Source organism: Hemiscyllium ocellatum, chromosome 23, assembly GCF_020745735.1.
Source record: "Hemiscyllium ocellatum isolate sHemOce1 chromosome 23, sHemOce1.pat.X.cur, whole genome shotgun sequence".
NCBI lineage: Eukaryota > Metazoa > Chordata > Chondrichthyes > Orectolobiformes > Hemiscylliidae > Hemiscyllium > Hemiscyllium ocellatum.
In genome coordinates, this window is record NC_083423.1 from 53742348 (window position 1) to 53759420 (window position 17073).

The following is a 17073-nucleotide window of genomic DNA, read 5'->3' on the forward strand; positions in this document are numbered from 1 at the left end:
AATGAGTGAGGCCATGGAGGGAGCTGAAAACCAGGATGAAAATTTTCAAAATCAAGAAAAACACGTAGAAGCCATATGTTAGTTAGCAAGCACAACAAAATATGTTGAGAGTTAGGATATAGATAACAATGCTTTATACGACCAAAATCCCAGAGTGTACAGAATGTTTGGATGGTCAAGTCTATAGAGTTAGCAAATAGAGTCATAGAGATGTACAGCATGGAAACAGACCCTTCGGTCCAACCCGTCCATGCCGAGAGAGACAGGCAAACAACCTGATACATGGTGAAAGGGCTGGTGTTAGTGATAGTAGTTCCTCTCGGGATCAAATGTGACATGAAGCTCTCAAAAAAACCAAACAAACAAACTGATCCTTCACAGAACAGCTCCGAAAGCCACATAACAGTCGTGTGTGAATTCCAATGCAATTACTGCCTCAGCTGATTTCAAGCACTAGATTCTTTCCTACATGTTCAGAATGACCATATAAACTCACTTATTCATATCAAGGAACAGCTTCCATCTCAATATATTTTTAAAAATACAGCATTAGTTACACGTTTGTTTTTAAAAGAAATGAAAGCTACTACAGCAGATCGGAGCCTGGAAATTCTGCAGCAAACATGCTGACCCTCCTTCCATCAGCTGCAGCAGTAGTCAGGGATCTAACAGCATACTCTCCACTTGCTGGAGTGAGTATATTATTCAATATTCATAAATTAGACATCACAGCACCAAGCAGACCCACTAATTCTGAATCACATTTACTCGTCCACTATACATTTCTGAGCCAAACCCCTGGACAATAATTTGTTATAATTTTTCATCACAGAAATATTCCACTTTTTCTATTCTTCCTGCAAATGTGAATTACATGCCACATTGTATTCCATCTGTCAATGTTTTAAATATAATTCACACAATACAGATGCAAAGTCGGTGATATGTTGGGATGTAGAAAACTCTGTTGCACTCAGTACCTTCGTGTTGCAATGCAACGATATCCAGTCAGAAACCTACCCCCTCTCAAGGAGAAAACCTCACTGGGTCTGGAAGAGTGGACTGGACAGGGACAAGGGATTTTAATCTGTCACCAAGTTAGTTTAACGTTTGGTGCACGTGAACATTTCTCCACATTATATACCGTCTGCTAATTACTTGCTCACTCAGTGAAGTTGGCCATTCGGTTCCTTGAGCATTCAATATGATCAAGACGGATGACGGAGCTAAATTCCCTAATCCCATCCTCCCCCTCATATCCCTCAGTTCATTTTGACACAAAAATAAACTATTGCGATAGTACGTTTGGGGGGGGGGGGAATTGTCGATGACCGAGTTGACACAATTGAGTATGAGATTCCATCATAGCATATACACAGCGACTATCTACACAGGTGGTCATTTGAATAAAATGGTGTGTGTGTGTGTGAGCGCTAGTATTTCATTCCGTTCCCTAATTGCCTTTGAGCAAATGTTAGTGAGCCGCCACCTTAAATTGTTGCACACGTTAGTGTACCTATATACCACTATGAAGCACTGTTTCACATGCTGATTAACTCAGTATGTGTTATCTGAACCATTAAGAATTTGAGACTCATTTTTACAAAAAAACTAATAAGTTCTGTTGAGTGTCTTAATAACATAATTGCATACTAAACAGACTATTCAAAATCTTTCATATGCAAATTAAAATTAAAAACCGATTGCACCATCCACAAAAAAATTACTTTTGATTACTTTAAGTCCTGTAATTGTAAGAACACAAGGGCTATTTATATTCCCAGTAATATTCCCCATAACTCATTACAAACATGATTCAGATCACAATATGAACTACAAACCATGAAGATTATATCCCTGTACCTCCACACTCTTCAATAACAGATTCTTCCTGGAAGAGGACATGCAATCTAGTCCCATTCTGCATCTTGTTCCACTGCCACCAAACACTTGGCAGCAAACAGTCACTCATCCTCGGCAGCTATATCACCACCACTCAACTCCTCACATCTTCGCCTCAAAATCTGGTCTCTGCTTCTGTTATCTTGGTGTTGGCCTGTCCTGCTTAAAATTGGTTAGACCTCAAGGTTTGGGTTGGTCCATTTGCTGCCTTCATGGGCAAAGAAATCCTAAAATCAATCAGTGCCATAGTATTAGGGAGAAAGTACACACTGGCACTTATATAGTGCCTGTCGCACCACAGGATCTTTCAGTAACAGAACACACCATTGAAGTGCCTCAGAGCCTTTGTTGCATTTATATCGCATCTTCAATGAGAGTTGTCATTACTGACAGCCTAAATTGAATCACCCAGGTTGCTTAGCAACAGCAGATTGTGCACAGAAAGCTCCCATAAGAAGCAGTGTAATAATGGTCAGATAACCTGTTTCTGAGAATGTTGTTGATTGGAGGATAATTATCAAGCAGGATCCAAAGGACTGACCTACTGCCCCTCTGAAACAGGATCACTGGATCGGTTCTGGCAGGAGAGGCCGGATGGTACAGCCTCATTTCCAACCATCCTCCTACACGTATGTTGGTGTTAAACACATGAAGGTGAATTGAAGATACACATCTGAACTCTTGGCACAAGGGTGACACACAATGAGAAAGGATTTCCTGGCAGGGAGGTCGCTTTAAAATGTCACACATCAATCACTGGTTACACAAAGATTCACGAGTTGACTATCATCTTACTCTAGGCAATCACTGCTTTTATTTTTATTAGTTCACGGGATGGGAGCATCTCTGATTAGGCCAGCATTTATTGTCCATCCCTCATTGCCCAGAGGGCAGTTAAGAGTCAACCATATTGTTATAGACTTGGAGTCACATGGAGGCCAATCCAAGTAAGGATGGCAGTTTCCTTCCTTAATGGACATCAGTGAACCAGATGGGTTTTCCAATAATTCACAGTGGTTTTGAGGTCACCTTTAGATTCTTAATTCCAGATTTTTAAAAAAATTGAATTCAAGTTCCACCATCGGCCATGGCAGGATTTGAGTCCATTGAACATTACCTAGGTCTCTGGATTAACAGTCCAGCAACAATACCACTGGCCATCAGCTCCCCATCTAACACAAACCCAAGCCAATACTGCAGTAGGCAAATTAAACAAAGTTGGTATCTATAATAGGTGACCATGATGGGTGAGGTTCTCCAATCAAATCCCAATGAGAGACTAATGCTTTTAAGGTAGACTAGGAACCCTGCCACTTTGAGCTCGATGTACTTATATACCTATACCTCCAGCACTCCTCACCAGCACACTAAACTCCTAAGTGATCTTCAAGTCTAGCATACCAAGTGATCCTAAGTCTAGCATACCACATCAAAACTATTAACATCAAGATTGCAAATCACTACCAATTGCATTTGGAAACAAGGGGAACTAAAGTTCCTTAGGAACGAGCTCCTTTCTCAATGCCAACTGTGCCAACATCTACACAGGCAAGACAAAGAGCTGGCATTCAAAAACCTCAATAAAGTTCTGAAGGAGGATCTCTAGACTCAAAATGTTAACTGCTTTCTCTCCACAGGTGCTGCCAGAACTGCTGAGCTTCTCTGGCAATGTCTAGTTTCGCCTTTGCTCAAAAAAAAAGTGACTTCTTGTTTCAGAATAATCATTTGAAGTTCCTCGTACATGACATGACAACATAGCATAGTTCAAGCCTGGCCAGAGTGGCTCATTCACCCATGAAGACAGCCATCATACTCACTCTGACCTTTGCCCCAAGGTAAAATTAAACTAGTTTTAGTTCCAGTGATGCATGAGCCAGTGATCATTTCAACCAAAGCTATGCAGTACTCTCCAGTTTGCTTCTTAACTCTAATTGGACTCTGTCCTTGTTCTCTTAAGGACATGCTCCTTGATCCAACCCTACAATATCATCCTAATTAGTCCTGTCACTCCCATCTTTTCTGAACCTTTTATACTCTCACATACAGAACAACGAAGAGTCCCTGGGTCACATAATCCACTCCACTCCACTCCGATTTCTTGTACCCACTCCTAATGATTTATCAGCCATGTCTCCTTTATTGCGATTACATCATATTCCTCAACAGCGATTGGCAAATATAACTCAACCAAACCCATTTCGTTCAATGCTCACCATTTCTATACAGGCTTTATGAACCTTCTCTGCGCATTCCTCATCTTCCTCAAGACATTTAGGCTGTCAATGGTAACCGTGACGTGGAGATGCTGGTGGACAAAGTTAGAAGTCACACAACACCAGTCCTCGTGCAGCTCTCTGAAAGCTTCTGATTTTAAACAAACCTGCTGGACGAGAGTCATAGAATCCCAACAGCGTGGAAACAGACCCTTCAGTCCAATACATCCACACCAACCCTCCGAAGAGTAATCCACCCAGACCTACTTCGCTACCCTATTACTCTTCATTTACTCCTGACTAATGCATCCAACCTCCACACCCCTGAACACCACATGCAATTTAGCATGGCCAATTCACCTAATCTGCACATCTTTGGATTGGGGAAGGAAACCCACACAAACACGGGAAGAATGTGCAAACTCCACACAGACAGTTGCCCGAGGGTGGGATCATGACTTGGGATTTTATGGACATTTACAGCACAGAAAGCAATCATTCATCCCAGCCAGTCAACGATCTGACAACATTCACCCCATTTTCCAGCTTTCAACCTATTAGCCTGGAGGCTATGGCCAACCCAAGTAAATTGTCCTCCTCAGCCTGCTCCTAACATGACATTATCCTTCTCCAATGTTCAAAACTCACTTTCGGCACCTTATGCCTCTTTTCCATAATGGACTGTTACCCATCCTTACCATACTGGTGTTTGAAAGATGATTTGGCTGTAGACGGAAGCAAAAGAAAAATCACAGCCTAATTAGACACATTATGGAATGTGGGTTTAGATCAGAGTGGTGCTAGAAAAGCACAGCAGGTCAGGCAGCATCCGAGGAGCAGGAAAATCAATGTTTCGGGCAAAAGCCCTTCATCAGACCTGCTGTGCTTTTCCAGCACCACTCTGATCTAAACTCTGGTTTCCAGCATCTGCAGTCCTCACTTTTGCCTACATTATGGAATGATAATTCCTTGTAATGTTTTACTGATAGAAACCAATTCAGTTCAAAATTATAGTGAAACTAATCATACCAGTTTAAAACTATTGAATCTTTGCACCGTATCTAGACAAATTACAGCTAGCATCATAATTTCCAGTGGCTGACAACATATAATATATATGATTTCATCTCAACAAGCCAGATCCAGTTGAAACCTTACCACCACAAGCCAAGGCATTGAACAAGTAGTACGGGGGTCAGAGAAGATGACACTCCACTTCTGCCCTTCAGAGATAGCTAGCGCTGAGTGAATGCGGTCCCCTAATACGTGGCTGATTGCAGCCTCAGAGGACTGAGAAATTGTGTGCCCTCCAAATTTCAAAAATAAACTTTGAGGGGAAAAAAATTACAAATTGTGACCTGTAAGCACGTGGGTGGCCCAATGGCCTTTAAAGCTATTGGGGGGGAAAAAAACTCGCACTGTGGTCATTTATAAACTTCAAATGACAAAAAATACATGGGCTGATACAAATCAGCAAGAGCACCTAAAAAATCCCCCGCCACCTCCCCAAAAGGAGCACTATTCTGGAGTATAATTCGACCATTGCCAGATTTAGGTTTCGTTTCCGTTTTAAGCAGTTTTTTGTTAAAAAAAAACACTCAAAAAGGTTTCACTCCAGATGATAACGTGCTCAAATTAGCTCTCACAAGCAGACGGGCAAAGTCCGCCCCCAATGTCCCTTCGTGAAATGAAAATGAAAATAGCTGGGCTAATTCTACGCCGGGTTTTTCAGTTTGCTCTAGAGTAGCGCCCAAAAAGACAAGAATCGGGCTCCTCCGACCCAGAGGCAGCCAGCCACTCCTGCCTGTGTCTGTCTATCTGCATTGCAGGGCCCCGAGCACCCACACAGAAGCGAGGGGGGGGTTTAAATGGTCACCTCACGGCTCCTCCTTACCTCCTCCTCGGCGTGTGGCACAGACAGAGACAAGGGAGGCAACACAGACGGTCAAACAGCCAGTAGGTCCCACTCAAATCTCCCGGTTTGCAGGCTCGGCTGGGATCGATGACTGAGGGAAGAGGGTGGCTCTGTTCTGGGGCTGGGTGGAATAGCACTCTGTGTGTGTGTGAACGCCCCTTGTGCGGGAGGCCGGAGAGATAGCCAGCCTCTCCGAGCGGGATACAATGTAGCACAGCGCCCTGAGAATGTCACACAGATACACAACAACTTACTGTTTCACTCTCACACACACACGCAGCACAGTTGCGGATTATCTTAAATCGTTCTTTAAAAAGGTTAAATGTCTTTTAAAAACGAAAGCTCTCACCCGCGAGGAAAGCAAACTCTTGCCCTCGCCCCTGGCTCGGGTTGGCCGCTTTAAAGAAAGGAGGAGCGGCTGGAGTCCAACCTCACCCTGCAATAAAACCTCCCTCTCCCTCTTTCTTTCTCTCTATCCCTATGCCTCCTCCTCCTTCCTCTCTCTCTCTCACTTTATCCCTCCCCCCTCTCTCTTACTCTCCCTTTCTTTTATTCCTCCCTCTCTAAATTTCTATCCCTCCCCCCTCTCTTACTCTCTCTTTTATCCCTCACTCTCTAAATTACTATCCCTTCTCTCTCTCTCTATATATATACACATATTATATATAAATCACTCCCCTCTCTCCCTGTCCCTCTCCTTTTTATCCCTTCCTCTCTAAATTTCTCTCTCTCCCCTCTGTTTCTCAATCTCTCTCTTATATACAGTATATTATGTATCCTTCCCTCCCTAATTTTCAATCCCTCCCATCTGTCTCTCTCTCTCATATATAAAATCCCTCCCTCTCTAAATTTCTCATCCTCCCCTCCCTCCCTCTCTCTTTCTGCTGTTCCAGGGTGCGTCATTCCCACCTGCAGCAGTGCCACATCAAATTTGAGTGAGGAGACAGAGGGATCTGGGGGCTGTTGTGGGAGGGCGATGGGGACATTGGGGTGGGGTGGGGTGGGGGAGAAGGGGGTACGAGGGTGAGGATGACATAGGACAGGATTTGGGGTGGTAGTGGGAAGGCAAAGTGAGACAGGTGAGTGGGCGATGGGAGGGTGGCATGGAGGGGAGGGTGGCATGGAGGAGAGGGTGGCATGGAGGAGAGGGTGGCATGGAGGAGAGGGTGACATGGTGGTTGGGGTAGTGGAGAGAGGGAGTGGGGGGAATGGGTGGTGGAGGGAGCAGTGGAGTTGGGAATGGGTGCAGTGAAGGGAATGTGGCAGTGGTTGGTGGATGCCAGGGTGGGGATGGGAATGTAGATGTCAGCAAGGACTGGGTGGGGGAGAAGGGAGAGGTGGTGGGGGGAGTGGTGGATGAGGAATTTTGGGGAGGAGAGCTAAGAATGTGGGTAATTAGGATCTGGGGAGGGGGTTGTGGATATTCTGGAGGACAGGTTGGAGTTGTGGGGGATATGGGGGAAAAGGGAATGTGGTTGTGGGGGTGTGCATCTGGGGAGAAGGATGTGGGGGTGGGTGAAAAGGGGAGGGGGAAAAGGGGAGGGGTGGGGCGAGAGGGGCTGTGGGGGGGACGGGGTGCGGGGAGTAGGGTGTGGGGAGGAGACTGTGTGGGGGAGAGACGGGTCTGGGGGAAAGGGGTGGGCAGGAGTGTGGGGGTATGAGGGATTGAGGTGCAGGTATGAGGGATTGAGGTGCGGGGAAGAGGGTGGGGATGTGGGATGGAGGGTTGGGAGAGAGAGTTGGGTGTAGGAATGTGGGGGAGAGGGATGGGGGTGCAGATATTGGGGAGGGTTGTGTTGGGGTGAGGGGTTGGGTTGTGGGAAGAGAGAGATGTGGGGGAGAGGGGTGGCGGTTGGGATGCGGGGGAAGGGGTGGGAGGTGGGGGTGTGGCGGAGAGAGGTGGGGGTGTGGGGAGAGGGTGCGGCTGGGGTGTGGGGTGTGGGGGAGAAGGGTGGGGGTGTGGGGGAGAGGTGTGGGGGAGAGGTGTGGGGGAGAGGGGTGGGGGTGTGGGGGAGAGGGGTGGGGGTGGGATGTGTGGGGGAGAGGGGTGGGTGTGGGGGAGAGGGGTGGGGGTGGGGGAGAGAGGTGGGGGTGGGATGTGTGGGGGAGAGGGGTGGGGGTGGGGGAGAGAGGTGGGGGTGGGATGTGGGGGGGAGAGGGGTGGGGGTGGGGGAGAGAGGTGGGGGTGGGATGTGGGGGGGAGAGGGGTGGGGGTGGGGGAGAGAGGTGGGGGTGGGATGTGGGGGGGAGAGGGGTGGGGGTGGGATGTGGGGGGGAGAGGGGTGGGGGTGGGGGAGAGAGGTGGGGGTGGGATGTGGGGGGGAGAGGGGTGGGGGTGGGGGAGAGAGGTGGGGGTGGGATGTGGGGGAGAGAGGTGGGGATGTGAGGAGAGGGTGTGGCTGGAATATGGGGGAGAGAGGTGGGGGTGTTGGGGAGAGAAGTGGGGCTGGAATGTGGGGGAGAGCGGTGGGGGTGTTGGGGAGAGTGGTGGGGGAGTGGGGAGAGGGTGCGGCTGGAATGTGGGGGAGAGAGGTGGGGGTGTGGGGGAGAGAGATGGGGGTGGAATGTGGGGGAGAGTGGTGGGGGTGTTGGGGAGAGTGGTGGGGGTGTGGGGAGAGGGTGCGGCTGGAATGTGGGGGAGAGAGTTGGGGATGTGAGGAGAGGGTGGGGCTGGAATGTGGGGGAGAGAGGTGGGGGTGTGGGGGAGAGAGGTGGGGGTGTGGGGGAGAGAGGTGGGGATGTGGGGGAGAGATGTGGGGAGAGAGTGTGGCTGGGATGTGGGGGGTGAGGGTGTGGCTGGGATGTGGGGGAGAGAGGTGGGGGTGTGCGGAGAGTGCGCGGCTGGAATTGGGGGAGATGTGGGGGGGAGAGGTGGAGATGTGGGGGGGAGAGGTGGGGGGGAGAGGTGGAGATGTGGGGGGGAGAGGTGGGGATGAGGGGAGAAAGTGCGGCTGGAATGTGGGGGGGAGAGGTGGGGATGAGGGGAGAGAGTGCGGCTGGAATGTGGGGGGGAGAGGTGGGGATGTGGGGAGAGGGTGCGGCTGGAATGTGGGGGAGAGAGGTGGGGATGTGGGGAGAGGGTGCGGCTGGAATGTGGGGGAGAGAGGTGGGGATGTGGGGAGAGGGTGCGGCTGGAATGTGGGGGAGAGGTTTTAGAGGATGTGGGTGGGGGGGCGAGGGATGGCGTTTGCGGATATGGGGAAGAGGGATGAGGTTGTAGGAGAAACTGATGGGGGTGGGGATGTGGGAGAGGGAAACAGGCCGGGGTGAGGATGTGAGAGAGAGGGATGGGGGTCTGAGGATGAGGGGGAGAGCGATGAAGGGTGGGGGGAATGGATGAAGGTTGTGGTTATTGTTGGGGGGGGGTGGGGATGGTGGGGAAGGAGATTTGGGAAGGCTGGGTGCTGGGAAGGAGATGAGTGGGGAGGGGGTGACCTCAGAGTAGGGCTGTGGGGGTTGGGGTCCTGGATGTCGGGTGGTTGGGGCTGGGAGTAGGAACAGCCTAGGAGAGAGGGGTGTGTTGTGTGTTTGGGGCGAGGAATGTTGAGGGGCCCGTTGGCAGGGGCTGGAGTAGGGAATATGTGTGGGGGTGAGCTGGGTTTGGGGGCAGCTCAACTCCCCCCTGCCTGTGGTGAGGTGGGGGGGGGGGGAAGAGATAGTGTGGGGTCATGAACCTGTGCCTTTTATATCTGCTGGGTTTAACCGTCCCTTATCAAACCTTCAGTCCTCCCACTCCCTTTGAAATGTCACATTGTTAAAAAATAACAAATTAAGTCCGCATGACTGTTCCGATGACGTCAGCAGGTAGCTGATGTTTCCTGGACGAGGTTTTCTTAAGAAACAGTTTTCTGGATCCTGTCAGAGAGCCTGGACTGCACAGAGGGATAGGGGAACCTGAGACTTAATGCCCCCTCCTCTCCTGTTCCACCAGCTCCTCTCTCTCTACCTCTTCCTCTCTTATTCCACTGCCCTCTCTTTCTCTACCCCCCCTCTCCTATTCCAATGCCTCCTCTCTACCTCCTTCTCTGCTGTTTCGTTGTCCCCTCCTGATCAGAACTCTGTGGGAAGCTAGAGAAGTGATTGCTGGGCCTCTTGCTGAGATATTTGTATCATCGATAGTCACAGGTGAAGTGTTAAATGACTGGGGGGGCGAGGCTCCCAGCCTCATTCCTGATGAAGGGCTTTTGCCTGAAACGTCTATTTTCCTGCTCCTCGGATGCTGCCTGACCTGCTTTACAAGGATGTTGCCAGGGTTGGAGGATCTGAACTATAGGGAGAGGCTGAACAGACTGGGGCTGTTTTCCCTGGATCGTCGGAGGCTGAGGGGTGACCTTATAGAGGTTTATAAAATCATGAGGGGCATGGATAGGGTAAATAGGCAAAGGATTTTCCCTGGGGTTGTGGAGTCCAGAACTAGAGGGCATAGGTTTAGGGTGAGAGGGGAAAGATAGAAAAGGGATCTAAGGGACAACTTTTTCACGCAGAGGGTGGTACGTGTATGGAATGAGCTGTCGGAGGAAGTGGTGGAGGCTGGTACAATTGTAACATTTAAAAGGCATCTGGATGGATATATGAATAGGAAGGGTTTGGAGGGATATGGGCTGGGTGCTGGCAAATAGGAGTAGATTAGGTTGGGATATCTGGTAGGCATGGATGAGTTGGACCGAAGGGCCTGTTTCCGTGCTGTACTTCTCTAACTCTATGACTCTCTCTACCCTTTCTTCTCCTATTCCATTGCCCCTTCTATTTACCGTCTCTCTTCCTCTACCTTCTCCTGTTTTACGTAACCATCTCCACACCCTCCTCACCCCCCCCCCCCCCGCCCCTCCATGGGAAGGGCTGGAGAAGAGGTGGGGTGGGTGTAGAGAGGCGAAGGGGTAGAAAGAACCTCTATTCCCTCCCTGTGCCCTTTAACCCCTTCCTGCCTCTGTGGCAACAGACAACACATCTTTGGCTTCAGCCGTCATATGCTTGGGACCTGACCAATAGAGCCCTCGAGAGTTCCTTCAGGGTTCAGACAAGGATGGAGCAAATAAAGAAGAACTGTCACCGTTGGCTTGAGACTTGGTAACAGCAGGGCACATTTGAAATCACTGTCAAAATTATCAGAGGCAAGACGAGAGCAAAAAAAAAAGCAATGAACTGAGGATGCTGGAAATCAGAAACAGAAATTGCTGAAAAAACTCAGCAAGTCTGGCAGCATCTGCAGAGAGAAAGTAGAGTTAATGTTTCGGGTCCACTGACATTTCATTCAAACAGTTCTGAAGTATGGTCACTAGATCTGAAATGTTAACTCTGCTTTCTGTCCACAGGTGCTGCCAGACCTGCTGAATTTTTGCGGCAATGTTTGTTTTTGTTTCAAGATAAGGAGGACTTTTTTTAAAATACAGTAACTTGTTTGGAATTCACTCGCTGACAGACTGGTTCAATATTGACCTATAATCTGCAATCTAAATAGTGGCATGTCTCATAGCGGTTGCTACAGGAATGGAAGATGACACAGTGTTAGGAAACCTTTTCAACATAATTAAATAATTCCCCACCTGTGTCTTGCCCAAATGCAAGTTTATTAGTCATGCACGAATAATATAATAATCATTACAGATATGCAACAATACTATAACAATACTATAATAATCATTACAGGTATGCAACAATACTATAATAATCATTACAGGTATGCAACAAATTCCTGCTGACTGGTTTCTTGTAGGTCAAAAAATAATGTGGCCTTTTTAAATGTTGACCCTCCAACTGCCCTATGAATTTTTACTTTAAAGAGACTGTCCCTTTGGTAGTAACTTGTCTTTGTTCATGACATTCCCAGGATGTATCCTGAAGTGGGTTCCTTCTTGCCCAACCTCCAGATTTGGCATAACTGCCATCTTGATGGTTTCAGGGTGGTTTAGTTCAGTTTTCTGGATGGCTGGCTTGCAAAGTGATGCCAACAACTTGGGTTCAGTTCCCACACTGGCTGAGATCGCTGCGAGCTCCCCAACTTGCCAACCTTGGGGTGTGGTGACCCTCAGGGTAAACCGCCACCAGCCGCTTCTCTCTAATGAGATGGCAGCCTATGGAACTATTATCACATATTTGGGACCAGAGCGAATCTAGTTACCTTGAAGGGAAGATTTCAAGGGAAAAAAAAGAGGACAATAAAGAATATCTATGTTGGATGGCGTGAATATTGAAGACCAGGCAGAGAGGTTTGGAAGGATCTGCTTTCAGCCAGCATGCATATAATGATGGATGACAGTGACAAAATAAAGAGGATTTGTGTTAGAAATTACAGAGGAATCTCGATTATCTGGCACTCAATTATGCAAATTTTGGATTATCCACAAGATCGTAAAGTCCCAATGCTTGGTAAACTATGTTATCCAGCATTCGATTAACCGCATGAAATACTCCCTGCTCATGTCCTTCAGATAATCAAGATTCCTCTGTATAATGCTTGTAAAGAGCCAGCAGCTAATTAGCCAGGAAAAATATATCGGGATATGTGTTTAAGTGGGCATCATTCACAGTTCCATTGGTGAATCACGTCTTTTGTAAAATGCAACACCGACCTAAGGAAGCAAGTTAGAATTAAACAGAGTATAAACATTTCAAGAGAGTCGATGTTTTGGGCATGAGCCCTTCTTCAGGAATGCCCGAAACGTCAACTCTCCTGCTCCTTGGATGCTGCCTGACCTGCTGTGCTTTTCCAGCAACACATTTTCAGCTCTGATCTCCAGCATCTGCAGTCCTCACTTTCTCCTATAAACATTTCAAGCCTAATAATTATTTCAATATCCAGGGATCAGAAAACTACCGGAGCACATGACCAGATTGGCAATGTCAAATAGTTAAGTGGTACTGCTTCTGCATTTCCATTAGCATCACTGACTGGTCAGTATTTTATTGTCTGTCCCTAATTGCCCCTTGAGAAGATGGTGGTAAGCTGCCACCTTGAACCACTACAGCCCATGTGCTGTGGGTAGACACCCACAATGCCCTACATGGGGAATTCCATGATTTTTGACCCAGCGACAGTGAGGAATGGCAATATATTTCCAAAGTTAAAAATCACACAACATGGCAGATACTAAACTCACCAAAGCTCTTCAGACAGCGCCTTCCAAACCCATGACCACTTCCATCTAAAAGGACGAGGGCAGCAGATACATGGGAACACTACCTTTGCAAGATCCTCTCCAGGAAACTCACCATCCTGACTTGGAAATATATCATGATTTGGGGGTGCCAATGTTGGACTGGATTGTACAAAGTTAAAAAATCACACAGCACCAGTTTATAGTCCAACAGGTTTATTTGGAAGCACTAGCTTTCGGAGCACTGCTCCTTTATTAGGAGGTTGTGGACTATAAGAGCATAGGACACAGAATTTATAGCAAAAGTTTCCAGTGTGATGTAACTGAAATATATTAAGAAAGACCTGGATTGTTTGTTATCTCTCATTCTTAGATTAGATTACTTACAGTGTGGAAACAGGCCCTTCGGCCCAACAAGTCCACACCGACCCGCCGAAGCGCAACCCACCCATACCCCTGCATATACCCCTTACCTAACACTACGGGCAATTTAGCATGGTCAATTCACCTGAATTGCACATTTTTGGAATGTGGGAGGAAACCGGAGCACCCGGAGGAAACCCACGCACACACGGGGAGAACGTGCATACTCCACACAGTCGCCTGAGTCGGGAATTGAACCTTGGTCTCTGGCGCTGTGAGGCAGCAGTGCTAACCACTGTGCCACCATGCCACCCACTTTCAGATTGGCCGTGTTGGTTTCAGTTCTTTCATATGTAAATCCAGAACTTTTATAAAAGTTACATTCTCAGGTGAACTTTAACAATTGGTGTCATGTCGGCCCAGATAATGCATTGAAGGTGTGAGGTGCCCTGTGTGAGGCTGTCTGTGCCACAATGTTCTGACTGATTCTAATCTAAAAAAGGAGATGAATGAGACTCTGGGAATTCTTTCAAGATGTCAGCAGTGAGCCCACCGGGGAACCGGAACAGTCATCACAGGGATCCGGAGAGGAGCAACCAAAGGAATCAACTTGGACCCCACCAGAGAGCCACTGCCCTGGGCTTGCCATGTATGCTCAAACTACAGGAAATATAGAAATGCCAAATTCATCAGTCACACCCACAAGGTCGAGCAAAACATCACCCAATCACAACACAACACCATCCAAGCTCTCAAAACCAACCACAGCATCGTCATCAAACCAATCATCATTCAGAATAGAATGGGCTACTGCAAGGAAGTGTACTGACAACTGAACAACCAGGAACACTACTGGCAACTATTGGCTGATCCGACCAAAGATCACACCCGTGAACTAAACACATTGATCAGGACTTTGGATCCAATCTTTCAGAGTTCCCTACGCGCCCTCATCCCATGTACTTCTCGCGTAGATGACTTCTACTGCCTTCCGAAGATACGCAAAGCCAACACACCAGGACGTCCCATTGTATCAGGCAATGGGACCCTGCGTGAGAACTTCTCTGGCTATGTCGAATGCATCTTGAAACCTATTGTACAGGGGACCTCCAGCTTCTGTCTCAACACTACAGATTTCTTGCAGAACCTCAGAAGCTAAGGACCAGTCCTCATCACAATGGATGTTTCCGCACTCTACACCAACATCCCCCCAATAATGACATCGCGGCAACAGCCTCAGTACTCAACACCAACAACTCCAAATACCATTCTACAACTCATCCACTTTATCCTTGACCACAATGTTTTCACCTTTGATCCAGACACACGGAACAGCCATGGGGACCAAATTTGCACCCCAATATGCCAACATTTTCATGCACAGGTTTGAATAAGATTTTCTTCTCTATGCAGGATCTCCAACCAACACTATATACCAGATACATTGACGACATTTTCTTCCTCTGGACCCATGGCGAGGAGTCACTGAAACAACTAGACAGTGACATCAATGAGTTTTATCCCACCATCAAACTCACCATGGACTATTCTCTAAAATCTGTTTCATTCTTGGACACATGCATCTCCATCAAGGATGGACACCTCAGCATCACACTCTACCACGAACTCACGGATAACCCCATGATGCTATTATTTCTCCAGCTTCCACCTGAAACATATTAAAATGGCCATTCCCTATGGACAAGTCCTAGACATACACCGGATCTGTTCAGATGAGGAAGAACGTGACGGATACCTGGGAGTACTCAGGGATGCCCTCATAAGAACGGAGTATGATGCTCATTGACCGCCAGTTCCAACGTGCCACAGCAAGGAACCATAATGACCTCTCAGGAGACAGACACGTGCTGCAACTGACAGGGTACCCTTCGTTGTTCAGTATTTCCCAGGACCTGAAAAACTACGCCATGTTCTTCATTACCTGCAACACATTATCAATGAGGATGAGCACTTCGCCAAGACCTTCCCCACACCTCCACTTCTCACCTTTACGGTAAATGCTGCAAGACACGTCAGAGTGTCGACAGGGATACCACCATTATATGTGAGGACACCTCCCACCTGTGTACATGGCAGGTACTCATGCAACTTGGCCAACATTGTCTATCTCATACTCTGCAGGCAAGGTTGCCCTGAGGCATGGTATATTGGTGAGACCAAGCAGAAACTATGGCCATGGGTGAATGGACACCGCACAACAATCAACAAATAGGAGTGTTCCCTCCCAGTCGGAGAACAGCAGTCCGGGACATTCAACCTCAGACCTTTGGGTGATCATCCTTCAAGGTGGACCTCAGGACAGGCAACAACGAAAAGTGGCTGAGCAGAGGCTGATAGCCAAGTTCAGTACCCATGGGGATGGCCTCAACCAGGACCTTGGGTTTATGTCACATTACAAGTGACCCCAATTGCACGACACACACACAGACACTCCTACAGTCACACATACACAATTTCCTACAGACCCATACACTCATGCAGACTGTCCCTCATAGGCAAGCTCTCTCTCATATGCTCACACATACACTCCCACACTCACAGGCACCCTCTCACAGACTTACACCCCTTTATACTCACACACACACACATACAGACATCATATCCCTCCCCACAGAGACAGACACACACACAAGTTTGTGGGGTGAATTTGTACTTGCAGAATTACATTTTTTATTGCTCAAAAACTGCATGAATCCAGGTAAGATTTTGTAAATCCCTTTTTTAGATTAGAATCAGTCTGAACACTGGGGCACAGACAGCCTCACACAGGGCACCGCACACTTTCAATGCATTATCTGGGCCAACATGACACCAATTGTTAAAGTTCACTTGAGAATATAACTTTTAAAAAAGTTCTGGGATTTTCATATGAAAGAACTGAAACCAACATGGTCATTCTAAAAGATGAGAGACTTAACAAACAATACAGGTCTTGTTCAATATATAATTTCAATTACATCACACTGTAAACTTTTGCTATAAGTTCTGTGTTTTATGATCTTATACTATACAACCACCTAATGAAGGAGCAGTGCTCCGAAAGCTAGTGCTTCCAAATAAACCTGTTGGACTATAAACTGGTGCTGTGTGATTTTTTAACTTTGTACAATCCAGTCCAACATTGGCACCTCCAAATCATGATATATTTCCAAGTCAGGATGGTGAGTTTCCTGGAGAGGATCTTGCAAAGGTGGTGTTCCCATGTATCTGCTGCCCTCGTCCTTTTAGATGGAAGTGGTCGTGGGTTTGGAAGGCGCTGTCTGAAGAGCTTTGGTGAGTTTAGTATCTGCCATGTTTTCCGTCTTCACGGAACAATCCCTTTTCGATCTCTGAGATACCATTCTTCCGTGTGGCTACTCTTTACCTATTGTGATAAAATAGTTTTGGGTTCCCTTTTATGTTACCCTTCTATTCTCATGAACATTCTTTGGCCTTCATTTCTTAGCTTTCCTCTGTACTTTCTGTATTCAGTTTGGTTCTTGAATGTACTGCGGACCTTAAAATTGTGAAAGCCTTCTTTTAATCTCTAGAGATAAAAACTCGTGCCCTTTTTTGTGGTGGTGGG

At 47.4% G+C, this 17073-nt stretch overlaps 1 protein-coding gene across 7 annotated transcripts in view; it reads right to left on the reverse strand.

Annotated features, from left to right (window-relative positions):
* The window catches only part of LOC132826791 (GTPase KRas), a 59888-nt gene extending 53375 nt beyond the window's left edge, over positions 1–6513 (reverse strand). For 2 of the 7 annotated variants that reach the window (XM_060843013.1, XM_060843009.1), the window contains exon 1: positions 6010–6278. The gene's annotated coding sequence lies outside the window, so the exon portion shown is untranslated. The other 5 variants (XM_060843010.1, XM_060843008.1, XM_060843007.1 and 2 more) reach the window with 5 other exon arrangements.
* Positions 6514–17073: the final 10560 nt, after the last annotated feature.